Source organism: Equus caballus, chromosome 1 (assembly GCF_041296265.1).
Source record: "Equus caballus isolate H_3958 breed thoroughbred chromosome 1, TB-T2T, whole genome shotgun sequence".
NCBI classification, from domain to species: Eukaryota; Metazoa; Chordata; class Mammalia; order Perissodactyla; family Equidae; genus Equus; species Equus caballus.
Window position 1 is genome coordinate 182020054 of NC_091684.1, and position 16179 is coordinate 182036232.

General features: G+C 40.5%; 1 long non-coding RNA gene across 2 annotated transcripts in view; it reads right to left on the bottom strand.

Moving 5' to 3' along the window:
* The window catches only part of LOC138918694 (uncharacterized), a 91925-nt gene extending 77934 nt beyond the window's left edge, over window positions 1–13991 (bottom strand). The window contains exon 1 of one of the 2 annotated variants that reach the window (XR_011428370.1): window positions 13821–13991. This is a non-coding gene — a long non-coding RNA (uncharacterized lncRNA). The remainder of the gene's footprint in view (window positions 1–13820) is intronic. The other variant, XR_011428359.1, reaches the window with a different exon arrangement.
* Between the last annotated feature and the right edge of the window lie 2188 nt (window positions 13992–16179).

Here is a 16179-nt window from a genome sequence, read left to right on the forward strand (position 1 = left end):
CTTCCCAACCCACTCAGCTTGTACTGTTCTCTCCATTATATCATTCCAAACAATAACAAAAATACCAAGGTCCTAGCGCTAAATAAGACCTCTAAAATGCCTGTTATGTTCCTCCCAGATTGACATGACACAAATAATAACTTTCTTAATTACTGCCAGGAAATGTAATAAAGCAATTTTTTTCCCCAGGATGTCATTTTTCAAAGGCTGGTAAATAGTAGTTTCAGAAGAATTAATAACATTACTATGGGGAAAAACAAAAGTACTCTTTAACCATGCCACAACACTTTCATATGCTTGATGAATTTTAAAGCATATTTAAAAGATACATTTTTGAATCATATTTATTCATTTATTCAGTCAAGAAATTTTTTTTAAGGAAGATTAGCCCTGAGCTAACTGCTGCCAATCCTCCTCTTTTTGCTGAGGAAGACTGGCCCTGAGCTAATATCCATACCCATCTTCCTCTACTTTACACGTGGGACGCCTACCACAGCATGGCACGCCAAGCGGTGCCATGTCTACACCCGGGATCTGAACCAGTGAACCCCAGGCCACCAAAGTGGAACGTGCGAACTCAACCACTGCACCACCAGGCCAGCCCAACGAACTTTTATTCATTGAGCACTCACATGTGCCAGTCACGATTTGAGACACTAGGAATATATTAGTGAACAAAACAGAATAAAATTCCCGCTCCAATTGAGTTTGGATTCCGTAACATTAGGTAGAATATAAAACCAACTATACCTGTTAATTACAGCTAGGTAAAAATGCATAAGCTGATGGATGAAATCAGAAGAGAATATGCAAAAACTAAAATAGTAGGTGATATGTTAGAGAAAGGATAGATTATTTCTCTATTCAATATAAAATTCATGAGCTCATAATGAAACAAAATAAAAATAAAAAATAGACAACTCATTGGTCACTTATGAAGGTTGCTAGCGTACCAACTCCTTATTCTGAAAATTGACAAATAAATAAAATGATCATTGCTTAGTCTGCTCAGGCTTTTGTAAGAAAATACCTCATACTAGGTAGCTTATAAATGACAGAAACTTATTTCTCACAGTTCTACAGGCTAGAAGACAAATAAGGAATACAAACAAAACCAAATGTGTCACACACTTTCAACTTGACTATGAAACAAAGAATGCCAGGAATTTCAAATCACCTGAAAGCAGAGAAACAAAGCTTAAATTCCAACATAACTCCTACCATCAGTGCAAGCCTATGGACACAGACAGCAGTGGCATGGGATGCTTAAGACACTCCGATAAAAAGAGGAGAAGACAGTTGAGAACTTAAACAAAACACAAACAAAATTACCCCCAGGAAAAGAAAGTCCAACAGAAGTGCCAAACTACTGAACACAGGTCTGAGACTTGATAGTTCATGGCACCTGACAGATGAAAGCAACTTGAAAGTGAATAGGACCAGAAGAGGCAGAAGAGGAAATATTACTTCCGGGAGGGAAAGAGACAAAGAAAGAAGGGGTGTGGCCCCTAGGAAGGCGACAGTGAAGGGAAATAAGGAAGTAAAAGGTGAACATTACGGATGTTGCAGAAATAAAAGAAAAATAAGACATGCCAACCCCTCGGCCACCCACCACCACCATCATCACCATCTACTAGGGAAAAATGCACTTCACTAAAATGAGAGAAGAGAGTGCTCATGAATCGGAAACTGTCCAGGAAACGCCTTGGAATAGAAAACAAAATCAAACAAATTCCATACAAAGCTATCGCAGGGGAAAAAACAGAACGCATGAATCAAAACATTTCAACTGGTGAAGATTTTCCTTAAAATGCCAACCACAAACTGTAATAGACTCAAACTGATTTAAACAATGTCAAACAAACAGTTGGAAATATTAATAAGTCCAGAGTCAGAAACCTAAAAACAAACAACAGAAATAGACCCAGGAAGATCTATGCAAAGGGAGAAATGCAATGAGAGTAGACTGGATGGAAAAAATCAAAGAAAAAGACAAAACTATCTCAGAAATGAAGACTAAGGGGCCCAGGGTAGAACGTTGAAAGTGGAAATCTAATTTGAATGGAAATCTAATAAGGAACCATGAACATGAAAATAAGATGAAGAAAGAAGCAAAAACCATCAGAGAAAGTGGAAAGCGATTGAAATGGAAGGCAGGCAAAGAAGGTCTAACACATGTATAATCAGAATTATATGTAATTTCTGTCAGTTTTCCTGACAAAGAAAAACAAAACAGTGGAGCATAACTGATATTTAATACTATAATTCAAGGAAACTTTCTGGAAATAAGAGAAAAACATATTGAAAGGGCCCATCACTTACCTGAGGGTATCGGCCTAAAATAATTAACACTGAGACATATCTTAATAAAACCATTCAAATTTAAAGGTTAAGAATATTCCTCAAAGCTCCCAGGCAAAAAAAAAAATATCAAATTCCTTATAGTAGTAAGAAAATTAGACTGGCGTCAGGCTTCACACAAAGCAACACCTAAAGCAAGGGGCCCATATTTTCAAGAAATTGTAAGACAATAATTTTATACCATGATGTCCTTCAAGCATCAAATCTATATAAAAACAGTTTGGAACATGCAAGAACTCAGGAGATACAGTATTCAAAAGTCGTTTTTGAAGAGTCTGCTAAAGCAGGAGTTGGCAGACAACTGCCTGTGACCTATTTTTGTATGGTCCATAGACAAGAATGTCTTACATTTTAAAGGGCTGTAAAATATGGAGAAGGGGGAGGAGAAAGAGGGAAGAGGAAAAGGGGAGGAAGCGGAGACGGAGGAGGAGATGGGGGAGGAGGAGGAGGAAGAAGAGAAGGAGGAGGAGGCGAGGAAGGAGGGGGAAGAAGGGGAGGCAAGGAAGGAGGGGGAAGAGGAGAGAAAGAAGTGGAGGAGGACACAGCAGCAGCAAAGAGTGGATGTGGCCCACAAAGCCTAAAACATTGACTCTCTGGTCCTTTACAGGAGAAGTTTGCTGAGCCCTGACCTAGAGGATAAGCTTTATCCAAGCAAGAGACGAGTGCAGAAACATCAGTGAACACGTGGTGAGCATTTCACACATCTAATTGTAGAATTAAGAACAGAACAAAGGGAGGGACAGAGTTGGAAGAATAGTGTGTGAACATTATATGTTCTGACAAAGTAGAAAGAATGCAACCCCCTAAAAAAGGAAACGGAACAGAGACAACAAGATCATCGAGTGCTGGGGCCGGCCTGGGGCCGAGTGGTTAAGTTCGCATGCTCTGCTTCGGTGGCCCAGGGTTTTGTCAGTTCAGATCCTGGTGTGGACATGGCACTGCTCATCAGGCCACGCTGAAGCAGCGTCCCACATGGCACAGCCAGAGGCACTCACAACTAGAGCATACAACCATCTACTGGGGGGCTTTGGGGAGAGGAATGAAAAAAAAGATTGGCAACCGTTGTTAGCTCAGGTGCCAACCTTTAAAAAAAAAAAAAGATCATTGAGTGTTAAGAAGGTAACAGGTAGGAGTCAAAAGATACATTTAAAACGAAAGGCCAGCTAGAAGAAGTTAAGTAAGAGAAAAGGGATTAAGGGCATTATTAAAGGGATACATACAAAGATAACCACAAGAAAAACAATACGAATCTTCCTAAATACCAAAAGAAAAAAAATTAAAAGCAAAGAAGACACACTACATAGAGAAATGCAGTGAATATAATTATATCCAGTAATTATAACACAAAACAATATGACAAAGTTGAGATGAAACATATCTGTATAGTAAGATATAGATGTCAATAATAATATATCATATGTAGATACCAATATCAATAAATCATATCAATAAATGTTAAAGGGCTTAGCTTGCCCATTAAAAGAAAAAGAATTTTATTTTATTTATTTATTTATTTATTTTGAGGAAGATTAGCCCTGAGCTAACTGCTGCCAATCCTGGATTATCCAGGTGGGCCCTGAATGCCATCACATGTGTGCTTACAAGAGCAAGGCATAGAGGGACAGACAGACATTAAAAGGAACAAGGGCATTTTGGAGAAAAGGCTTATTCCAGGAGTGGGGGGAAAAAAACCACTAAGAAGTCAGAGTCAATGCCTTGCCCAAATCTTAAAACAAGTGGTTAGGGATTTACGATCTCTTCCTTGTTTTATTGAATATTTAATTTTTACTTCTGATGAACATTTTTATGGACATTTTCAAGAAAACCAGCTTCAACTCAAACTTCTCTTTTCATGTCTATCAACAAAACAAGAACTCAGTGCAAACCATTCAGTAGCAGAATACACTAATGTCTATCTAGGTTTGACAAATAGCCAGCTTTTACTAGATTTAATCCTCCCAACAAACCTATGAGGTAAGCGCTACTACTATTCCTACTTTCTGACTCAGGACATGTAGGCACAGAGATACTGACTAATTTTCCCAAGATCACACAGCTAGTGGTGCTGGAGTCATATTGAGCCACAGCAGTTGGAACTCAGAACTCACTCCTGACCACCAGGTTATCCTGCCTTCCCACTCACTATTTTGTCATCCAAACTAATTGCGCATTTCAAAAGCTGCTGGCCTTTCCCTTGCCCGATGTTGACACCATTTTCTTTCTCTCTGTTTATAGCCATCTCTGACAGGCCACGTAAATCTTCGTCTAGGTCAAAGGCTCAAATCAGCTTCATAGGTTTGTAGTCTCTGTCCTTGATTTATGAGCAGTGCCCTACCTCTAGGCTGAAGACAGTGGATGAACGAGGTGACCAGCCTTCCCAGTTTGCCCCGGGCCGAGGGAGAAGGGGATGCCCGGGACACAGGACTTTTGACTAAAATCAAGAAGTCCCGGGCAAACCAAGGCAAGCTGGTCATACTAATAAATTATGCTAAATTGCACCAAAGGCTGTGCACTAATGACGGTGCATGAAAAAAATACAAATTGTGTAATTTCAGATGATTCTACACATGTGTCATAGGCTCTCATAGTTACATTTTAACCTGGCATTGTACCATATAAAGATAAACAGTAAGGGGCCGGCCAGGTGGCACAGTGGTTAAGTGCGCACGTTCCGCTTCAGCAGCCCGGGGTTGGCTGGTTTGGATTCCAGGTGCGGACATGGCACCGCTTGGCACGCCATGCTGTGGTAGGCATCCCACATGTAAAGTAGAGGAAGATGGGCATGGATCTTAGCTCAGGGCCAGTCTTCCTCAGCAAAAAGAGGAGGATTGGTGGTAGATGTTAGCTCAGGGTTAATCTTCCTAAAAGAAAAAACAGTAAAACTTACGCTAATAATTAACATTTTTAATTTTTCTTTAGAACATTAAATAGCAAATATAAAACACCCAGTCAAGGGAGAGACTGGGAAGAAAGGAAAAGCTTTAGTAACCATCGGTAGAGGAACCACAGAATGCCCTGACCAGGTGATCAGAATGAATATGACCAATTAGAGGCAGGCAGACGCGATCCCAGGAGGAGGATACGACGTCATTCCTGTCGGTGTTCTAACTGCGAGTGACCAACCTGAATCCAACCGTGAAAAATCAACCAACAAGCCTAAGTGAATAATATTTGCTAAAATGGCTGACAGGTTGTCTTCAAAATTGTCAGTGTCATGAAAGACAAACGCTAAGAACTGTGCTATAAAGGAGACGAAAAAGACATGACGACTAAATGCACTACGTCATCCTCGACTGGATTCAGTACCTAAGAGAGGGGTGGAAATATACTACAAAAAGGACATTATGGAACCACTGACACAGTTGGAGTGTGGACTAATAAAAAGTCCTGGATCAATGCTACATTTCCTGAATTTGATAACTATACTGTAGCTATATAAGAGACTATCCTAACTCTTAGGAAATACACACTGACATATTAAGTCTGGCATATATATTTATATCTGCTGTTTATTTATATATAGAGAGAATGAGAATGGAAATGGGGCAAAAGGTAAAAAATTGGTAAATCTGGATAAAGGTATAGGGTATTTCTCTGTACCATTCTTGAAAGTTTAAAATATTTCAAAATGAAAGCTTAAAAGTATGTATCCAATCACATCCTTTCCCTGCCCACACCCCTCTAAGGGTTTTCCATCACATTTTTTGTTTTGTTTTGTTTTAGGAAGATGAGCCCTGAGCTAACATCTGCTGCCAATCCTCCTCCTCTTTTTGCTGAGGAAGAGTGGCCCTGAGCTAACATCCGTGCCTATCTTCCTCTACTTTATATGTGGGACGCCTGCCACAGCATGGTTTGCCAAGCGGTGCCGTGTCCGAACTGGGGATCCGAACCGGCGAACCCCGGCCGCCAAAGGGGAACGTGTGAACTTAACCACTGTGCCACGGGGCCAGCCCCTCCATCACATTTTAAGTTGAGTACAAAACCCTTGCCCTGATCCTTATGATCTACCCTCTGCCTCATTTCTGTTTCCCACCCATTTCCCCAGCTCACTGTGATGCAGCCCCACTAGCCTTCTTGCTATTTTTCTCACACATCGAACGAGTTCCACATTAGGGTCTTCGTAGCAGCTGCTCACTCCCTATATCACTTTGCCCTGATCTTCACAAGGCTGACCGCTTTGTCTTATTCAAGTATCAACTCACACATGCTTCTTCAGACCCCCAACCCAGTCACTTTCTATCTCTTCCCTCTATTTTATTTTTATTACGATATTTATCACTAGCTCGTGTTTCATGTTAGTTTCATTATTGTCTCTTCTGCTAAAATGCAAGCTCTGTGAGACCTTCTTTGTCTGTTTACTGTATTTCCAACGCCTGGAACAGTGGAACATGGTGGGCACCCTACAAAATGTTTGCTGAATGAATAGATGTTGCAATAAACATCCTTGTATATATATCTTTGTGCATTTGTGTATGTTTTAGTGTAAATTCCTAGAAGTGAAATTCCTGGATCAAAGCACGCATGTGAATTTTAAATTGCCAATATCCTTCCAAAAGGGCTGTACCAATCTACCTTCTTTCAGCAACATGTGAGTGTCTGATATTATCCACTTTTTTAAAATTTCAATATAGTTAGAAGAGCATTCAACTAATCATTCATTATGTTGTGTATTTGTTTCATGCAGTTTTCTGTACCTGTAATATATATTACAATAAAAACAGTTTTAAAAGATTTCAATATTATGGTAACAGAGAATGTGTTTGGAGAAATTCAGAAACGAAAGTAAAAGCCAGAGTGATTATTGGATACAATAAGTATCCAATGTGATTCTTACATAAACAAATGTATTCCTGCAATTTTTTGACCTTGCTGGAGAGAGTGTTGAGTGATAGAGAACTAGAAAATATATGAAGTGTCCTAGAATTGCTTACACTTAACCTAAAACTAGCAAGATCTTAATGTACACTTTCTAACAAAAGCTTTAAGGGAAACTCCTTTTAAAAATTTTTAATTGTTTTAATATATCTTTCTTATGGATCTTATGACTTTGTAATAACCTTTTCTGAAATTAATGTAAGAGCATATTAATTGGCGAACTTAAAATGCTTAATTTCTAAGGACTGAAGCACTATAACTTTGTTGCAATGACTTCTATAGTATTAACAATTCAACAATGTTACAGCATAACTTTAAGAACCCCAAATAGCAGCGAGGCTAAAACTCAGAAAAGAGGATATATTCACTTCAAGTGAAGGGCAGAACGAGAATCTCGATACCTCGGGGGCTAATTACTCTTCAACTAGACAAAGAACATCTGCCTTGCTCCACAGCGAAGTCAAGCTTGCCCTTCCTTTTGTTTTGTTCGTTTTAGGTTCTGTATTTGATTAATTTCATGGCCGCGACTGATGTTTGCAAAAAAATATAATGGATATTTAAACTCAACGAGCTCTCTTTAATTTTCCGCAGTTCTTATAAAATCTTCAAAAAGAAAGCAATAAACAGACTGACACCCCTGTGAATGCTCAGTGAAATGAAAAACAAAAGGTTTGCAAGAGGGAGACCCGTGAGGGAAACAAATTCAACAGCTGGTACCAAGGCTTAGGCAGCAGGACTTGGTCCTGAAAGTCAGGCAGACCTGAGCCACAGGAGTCCTCCAGGGTCCATGGCAGAATCACAAATCAGGAATTCAAGGATCACTTATGAATATCATTTCTCAGTGCGTTGGCAGTACCAGGACTCCAAGAAATAAGTTCAAAAAAGTTCTTTAGCTGATAGACCTGAATGGGTCCCTCCCGCAGCTGCTCACAGTTGCTGAACATGTGAAACAACCCAAGTTTCTTAAACCAACATTTTTCCTGTCTATGTTTATACATATACATACACATAAACATGTCACGGATAATGGTTTAGGACAGGTACACCTTCATTGTTATAAATTATCATTTTATTTACTGACGGTTTACCATGCACCACGTTCTATATTAAGGGCTTTACGTACTTCCTATTTAAGCCACCAAAACTCTGCTGTGTAAGAATTATTTTCCCCATTTTACAGTCAAGAAGCCAAAGCTGAGAGACAACATGGCTTGCTCAAGTTCCCACGGATAAGAAGTAGTGGATCCGGACTCCTTACCCACCACTCCAGTTTAGCTGTTCTACCCGCACTGAAGCAACAATGAATAAAATGATAATTTGTAACCCATTCATTGAGTTTTAAATTTTGAACTATATTTTCCATTTCCAGAAATTCCCTGTTATTTTCAAGCCTACCTTTTTATTCCTGATAGTCTTTTGTTGCTTACTCATCTTTGCAACTGCGTCCATTATTTCTTTAAATATTTTTAACATAGCTGCCCTACATTCTGTAACTGATGATTCTGACAACAGAAGTCTATAGGGGTCTAAATCTGCTGTTGATTTTTTCTGCTGACTCTCATTCATAATGGCTTGCCTTCCCAGGTGCAGAGTGATCTTTGACTGTGAAATGATTGCTTAATCTGCAAACCGAATTGTTGAAGATTTCCTCCAGAAACAATTGCTTCTGCCTCTGCTCCCACTAGACGTCCCAGACTCAGTTCCTCACCTGGTCACCAGGCCACAGCCCAGCACCTTGGGAGCAGCGTGGCTACTGATGTCTGCTCTCAGGACAATCTTGCCTCATGATTTCATTGCCCCCTGATCTACTGGTTCTTGTATTTGTACGCAGAGGGTCCTTGGAGACTTTTCTTATGCGACCAGAGATGCCTCAAAGAGTGTGTGCTAGAGAGCCACACTGCCAGAAGCAGAAATCTGACTGTGGGGGTGTGTACCGTGTTCACTTGGTTAAGCTGGAACTGTTTCCCCAAATCCCCTCCTTTTGCAGTTGTGGGTGTGAGTTGACCAAGAGCAACCTGTGTGAGATACAGAATTTTCCTACTATTTTCTGAAACTTGTAGTCACGCGTGGTGACAAAAATATACAAAGGTGTCCTACAGGATCAAGTTAGTCCTTGCTTTCCTCTGTTCCACATCCAGCTCTTCCTCCCAAACACTGACCTGTTGCCCAACAGCAGCCTCACACCTGTGACCAGACACATAGGTAGTAGCCAAACAGCTTCCCACAGACCTGCCCATGAGGTTCCCCATCACTGGACGTGCTTGGTTTCTCTGACGCCTGGCTGGTGACCTCTTCTCCAATCATCTGATTCCCCTCCTGGACTTTCACTTCCCCAGCTCCTTCTCGACTGTGTCAGATCTAATTCCTAGAAAAATCCCTTATCCCATAGCACTCACAATGTCTCTTCTCTTCAGCCTGATCTCTGCCTAATATACCCCCATGGCTTTTTTATTTAGCTTAATCAATCATTAAAAAGGAGCCCAGAATGTCTATATGAAACTTTTATTCAACCAACAAACCTTTACTGTGCCCCTTCTATATGCTGGTTACTGTCCCAGTCTCTGAGGACGTAAAAAAAAATTGCTTTAAGGGAAAGACAAGTACATAAGAATCACAATGTTATGAGGTAAATTAATTGATAGAACTCTGCACAGACCCAGAAGAGGGCCATCAATCCAGTTCAGTTTGTCAGAGAGGACTTTCAAATGAAGCAACCCTTGAACGGAATCTTAAAATAAGTCTCTCAAACTTGAGAAATGTAGGGCTTCTTCTTTAGAAGGGTTTGGTCTGTTTGTGAGCCGTGTATTGACAATTCTTTGTCGCTTTTCTCTATCCTAACTCAAAATATCCTGTGCTGTAGCAGCCGGAGCTATATTTAGTTTGAAAGGAGTGATTTCATTTTACCAAAAACAATACCATTTGTCATATAAAATTAAAGTTGTTAATTTAGAATTAACTGGTTTTATAGTTCCTTATGTTAAATTTATAAATATGTTTGGGTTGTATAAGACTAATAAAAGAAATGTATGCCTAATTTACATATATACATATTTAAGTAACATTATCATATAATTAATTCAAGTCAGCACCAGATGCTGTAAGAATGTTTGTCTCTTTAAGGGAAATCTTCACGTCGCTCAGACTTGAGAACGAGGTAGAGCCATCCTTAACTGCTTCTTCTCCCTCGCCATCCTGACCCTCCTCCCCTAAGAGACGCTCACCAAGTCATGCTGATACAACATCGCGAACATTTGCTCTTCTCTTCTCCGTCTTCCCGACCTCTGCCTTATCTGAGTCCCTTCAATGGTTTGTCATCACAGGATCTACAGGATCAGATGCAAGCTCCTTCATACGGGGTCTTCGCAGTGTGTTCTGACCTTCATGCGGTACAAGTGTGTCGTTACATATCAACCTGCTGCTGTTCTTTTCTTGTATGTGCATGAGATTTACCACAAATGTGTGACCCTAACACAACCATTATAAACACAGATGCATATGTGAGCACTGAAATATGACGGCAGAACTTAGTGATAAGGTTAACAGCCTGACAACCTAGAACATGTTTACATTACTTTTAAAAATTATCATCAAAATAAAAAACAAAAGTTTAAATTCTCACATGTAACTCATGAACAGCCCCGTCTCCCCTGCTGAGTAAAGCTCAAGCAAATATATGGCACAGTAGCTCTCCACCCAGGCGACACCCATGAATAAGGGATCCTTAGTGAAAAGTTAAAGAGTTTTCATAGCCAACAATACTGCCTACTAAGACAATTATTAGGGATGATTTAACCCAAAAATAAGAGTTAACTCAAGAAACTCCATAGGATAACACTGCTGGTGGGAGAGCAGACGGGCGCAGCCGCCATGGAAGACAGTATGGAGAATCCCCAAAAACTAAAGACAGAAATACCATACGACCCAGCCAGCCCAGTACCAGGTATCTACCCAAACAACCTGAAATCAACAACCCAAAGTAACATACGCAGCCTCCTATCGTCATCACAGCATTATTCACAATAGCCAAGACACGGAAACAATCCAAGTGCCCTTTGACCAATGATTGGATAAAGAAGATGTGGTATATACATACAACGGAATACTACTCAGCCATAAAAAAAGACAAAATCATCCCATTTGTAACAACATGGAAGGACCTGGAGGGAATTATGCTAAGCGAAATAAGCCTGACTGAGAAAGACAAACACTGTATGATTTCACTCATATGTGGAATATAAACAAACACATGGACAAAGAAAACAGTTCAGTAGTTACCAGGGGAAGGGGGGTGAGGGGTGGGCACAGGGGGTGAAAGGGAGTACATTTATGGTGACAGACAAGAAATAACGTCCAACTGAAATTTCACAATGATGTAAACTATTATAAACCCCAAAAAATAAAAAAAGAGAGAAACCGTATAGGGTAAAGGGGAGTTATTATTAAAACAGAGTGAGATGTTATTAATTTTACAAAGTCTTGACAATTATTATAAAGAGTTCTAATAACTCAGACAAAGCATTCAAATGTTCTGCCTTTCCCCATTCTCTTCCATAATTCCTCAACTTGTTAGCCTAAAAAATTGCTTTCGAATACCATTGTTATTTCCACGTGCTGCTGATAGAAACTAGTCCTGCTGATCATTCACGTGACCTGCTTCTTTAAAGGAAAATACTAAATCTATTGGTGGGTTGATAATTTTGGAATGAGATAAGTTGTTGAACAAGATAGATTCATTCGTTCACTCATTTATCAAGTATTTGTCACGCATGCCAGAAACCATTTGGCACTGGGGACCCAGAATTGAACAAGATGAAGTCCCTGCCCTCAGAACATGCACATTCAATAGTGACAGATAGTTTAATAAACAAGTAAATGGTGTAAGTTCTGATATAAGTACTATAGAAAAAACAAGCCAGAGGAAAGAAAGGGAGCCCCTGGAAGTGGCTATTTTTGGTAATCATCCCCAGGGATTTTCAGATAAATAGTGAACTTTTCCTCTTTGCATCCAGGAGTCTATACTAAAAATTTATGGCTTCCTCTCCTAACTTCTACCCAGATGTTACGAAATGGAGGCTCAAGCTTAATAGCTGACTTATTTGTTCCCCTTTAGATCACACAGGAATGGTTGGCAAATATTTCTTTTCCATCGGGTTACTGAAAACAAAAGTAATAATTCCAACCAGCTGTTATTTAAACAGAAGGAGACTCAAAGACTCTTTTGTTTTATTAGTTACTAAAAAGCTTCTCATTACAACAGGTCTACTATGCCGATCAAAGAAAACATGGTCTGAGTGATGAGAGTCCATCTCACTGAGTTCAACGGTGGTTGAGACTTGGCAGTCCAGCTTGCAGGACTGATCAAAACTCGTCTGAGTGGGATGACATATTCAGGTCTAACATCTCTGACCCTAGCAATGCCAGGTCGTACCAGAAAATTGACAAATTCCCAAGGTGTAGTTGATGCCACACGGTCAACATCGTCTCCTAAAATTCCTCCAGAGGAATGTTTCAAGGTTCTGGCAGCTTATGAACTGACCAGAGTTCCTCTAACTTATAGCATCGTACTTCCTGGCAACCCTTAGTAAGAGTAGGCATTTTAAGGACTACTCAGGGGCTAATCAAGAAATCCAGTCAGAAGACTGGGACTAATACCTAAGAAACTTATTTCTAAAGCGGTGTTTCTCCAAGTGTGATCCCCAGACCAGCAGCATCAGCAGCATCTGAGAACTCGTTAGAAATGCAAATTATAGGACCCTGCCTCATACATACTGAATCAGAAATTATGAGGGTGAGGCCTAGCAATCTGCATTTAATAAGACTTCCAGGTAATTCGGATGCACACTAGTCTAAGAACCACTGATCAAGGGCATCCTGAAAAGATATTGCAAGTGTTACAAAGAAACAGCATGGTAGCAAACAATTTGGTAGACAGTACACCTAAAAATTCCAACAATATGACAAGCTGATGGAAAAAGTAAATTAGACCCTTGTTTGTTCATTTGTTTTTTTGTTCCTGTTCCAAGAATTGGGTACTGGCAACATATGGAACCGTTTAGTTCTCTGGTCTAAGTAGCTGGCCAGAGTCTGGGTCCAGATCTGGACAGAAGGCAGGGCTGTTGCAGAGGCTAGAGAAGTGACCACAAAAAAAAGTTCCAGAACACCAGCAGATTTTAATATTTTATGGTAGAATTGGCCATTCTCCTGCTCCACCCAGACTATGGCACATTGAAAACATAGCCAGCTGCTTTAGGCACGGTCCCACCCCGCCTGTAAATTATCTTTTTGCCCCCCAAATACGGCACGTATTTAAAAAGACGTCATTGCAGTTTATGGATCTGTGTTTTTTGCAAATGCAAGGGCCATTAACTGCATTCACAGCTGTGGCCTTCCCCATCCTAGAACTCATTAGGATGCCTGTAAGTAAGACTGTCTCTGTGAGAACCAAGGAGAAAAGTCTCCTTCTGTCCCTCTTTATCTTTACCTAGAGGCTTCCATGAGCTCTCAGACTCCAGCAAGCAGGAAATCTGGTCCCTCAGTATTTTGTCAATAAAAATAGGAAACAAAAAGTAACAAAAAGGGCCAACCTGGTGGCATAGCAGTTAAGTTTGCACGCTCCACTTCGGCACCTGGGGGGTTCAAAGGTTTGGATTCCAGGCGTGGACCTACGCACCGCTCATCAAGTCATGCTGTGGCAGGCGTTACAGGCAAGTACAGATGTTAGCTCAAAGCCAATCTTCCTCAGCAAAAGGAATCTTCTGCGGAAAAAAAAAGTAACAAACAAAACTAAGAAATTACAGCCTCCAAGATAACTGTCATTACTAACTAAAAGAGAACAGATGATACACTTGGTAGAGAAATACAGAACCTACAATCAAATATACCTATGGCCCTGATTTCAGGAGCCCGGACTCAGCTAAAAGAAAAGTCCCTTTCTAAGCTAATTCCAAAGATTAATGAAGGATTGGATTCTACAGTCTTAGGCATCTGTGTATTCAAAGGTCAGACAAAATGGTAAAGACAGTGACATTCACCTTTGGTGCCCCACGCCCACCCCCACTTCTTTCTGTAACCCTCTCCACCTCTTCACTAGCCACATTCAATCAGTCAGACTACTCCACCTTTGCAACGTCTCACTCATCACCTTGACCCAAATGTCTGAGGCTGTGTAAAAACAGCCTTGTCAGATTTCATAAATGTGCGGTGACGACTCAAACTGAAAAGAGACATTCTCTCATAAGGGAAACAGAGCTTGTCAAAGAAATTCACATTAAAATTGGGTAGCTCTCAAATTATAGTTTGGAGAGCTTTATTTTTAGAGATAAGTTTTATATTTTGTACTGTTTCTCAAAAACCAAATTTTACTAAATGGTACTTCATTTTAAAAACCAGGACTAGTATTTTACTATTATGAATTCATTAAAATTTATATTTGTTAATAACTAAGACAATTTCTATTTTTAAAAAATTTTTAGACTCTATTCCATTTACTCTTGAAATTGAATAACAGTTCATTTTTCACCCCATAAAACACTTCATTCTTTTGCCATGTCTGAAAAACCAATTTATATGTCTTTTACGTTCAAATACCAGTCACTTAACAGTTGGTAAAACTGGGTGCCTGCCTTCACGCTGCCCTCAGTAAGGTCAGCATTCTCAACATTGCTCTCAACAGTGTTTAAATACGTATCTCTGGACAGTCTACTCGTAGGAGTCAAGTTCCCAAGTTTCCTTTGAACTTCTCTTCCTTTTTTCTCTTTCTGTTTCTCCCTGAAAACAAAAGGTCTAAGGAAAATAAACTAAGGCTGAAAATATTTAGGGGGTGTGATTCAGAGAATTTCCATCCTGGACTCCTATTTGAAGGAAAGCGTGAGATTCGGGACTTTCTTTTACTGGTTTGGGTTCCCCCTTGCCAACTGTGGAAGGTCCCCTTGGCGTTCTCTTCTCTACCATCTTACTGGTGGCCAGTCACACCGCTCTGTGTGGTAACCTCTGGGCTACAGGATGAGGAGAGCGATCAGGTTATGAAGATAGGTGGGACAGCATCCTCCCAACAGTCCTGCCAGGAAAAGCAGACAGCAACACAACCCGCGTGGACTCTCCCTTTCCCTCCCTTACATCCTCAGATAATGTTTACAGGGAAGGAGTAAAACTCCTTGGACAGAAATAAGTTGATGTGCCCTGTTCTAGAAGGGGAGGCATTTCCACCAAGACCTACTCAGAGCAAAGCCCTCCCAGCAGTGGGGCAGCCCAGCCTGGAGCGGGGGGCGGGTGGGGGAGAGATGTAAGTGACTGGTAGTTTTCCGGCAGACAACATGAGGCCTCCTCAGAGTGGCCCAGTCATGTTGAGCCCCTTTCTGTGGTTAAAAAGGAAGTCAGCAAGGCTTTCTGGGAAGGAAAGACTCCTTATAGAGAAAAGAGAGGAAGCTGCAAAGACAATAAGAAAGAAAAAAGACCTGGGAGTGAAAGTTCAGGAGACTTGGAAGGAAGAAGTATAAAACTTAGACTATGAAAGAATAGAAAGGAAAACTGTATACAAGATATAGTATAACCATGACTTCTTCAAAGACAAGGCTAAAGGAGGACGGCCCTGGGTTCACTGGTTCAGATCCCGGGTGTGGACCTACACACTGCTTATCAAGCCATGCTGTGGTAGGCGTCCCACATATAATCTACAGGAAAATGGGCACGGATGTTAGCTCAGGGCCAATCTTCCTCAGCAAAAAGAGGAGGGTTGGTGGTGGATGTTAGCTCAGGGATCTTCCCCCCAAGAAAAAAAAAAGATAAGGCTAAAAATGAATGATTATGTTTAAGTCTTTGCAAGCTATGTTACAATTCACTCGGAGTAAGAAGGCATAGGGTAAAGAATGACGGGTTTTGGAAGTTATATAGAGAAAAGAACCTCCTGACAGGACTGGTTGATGAACATCAAAATGAGTTATTCAG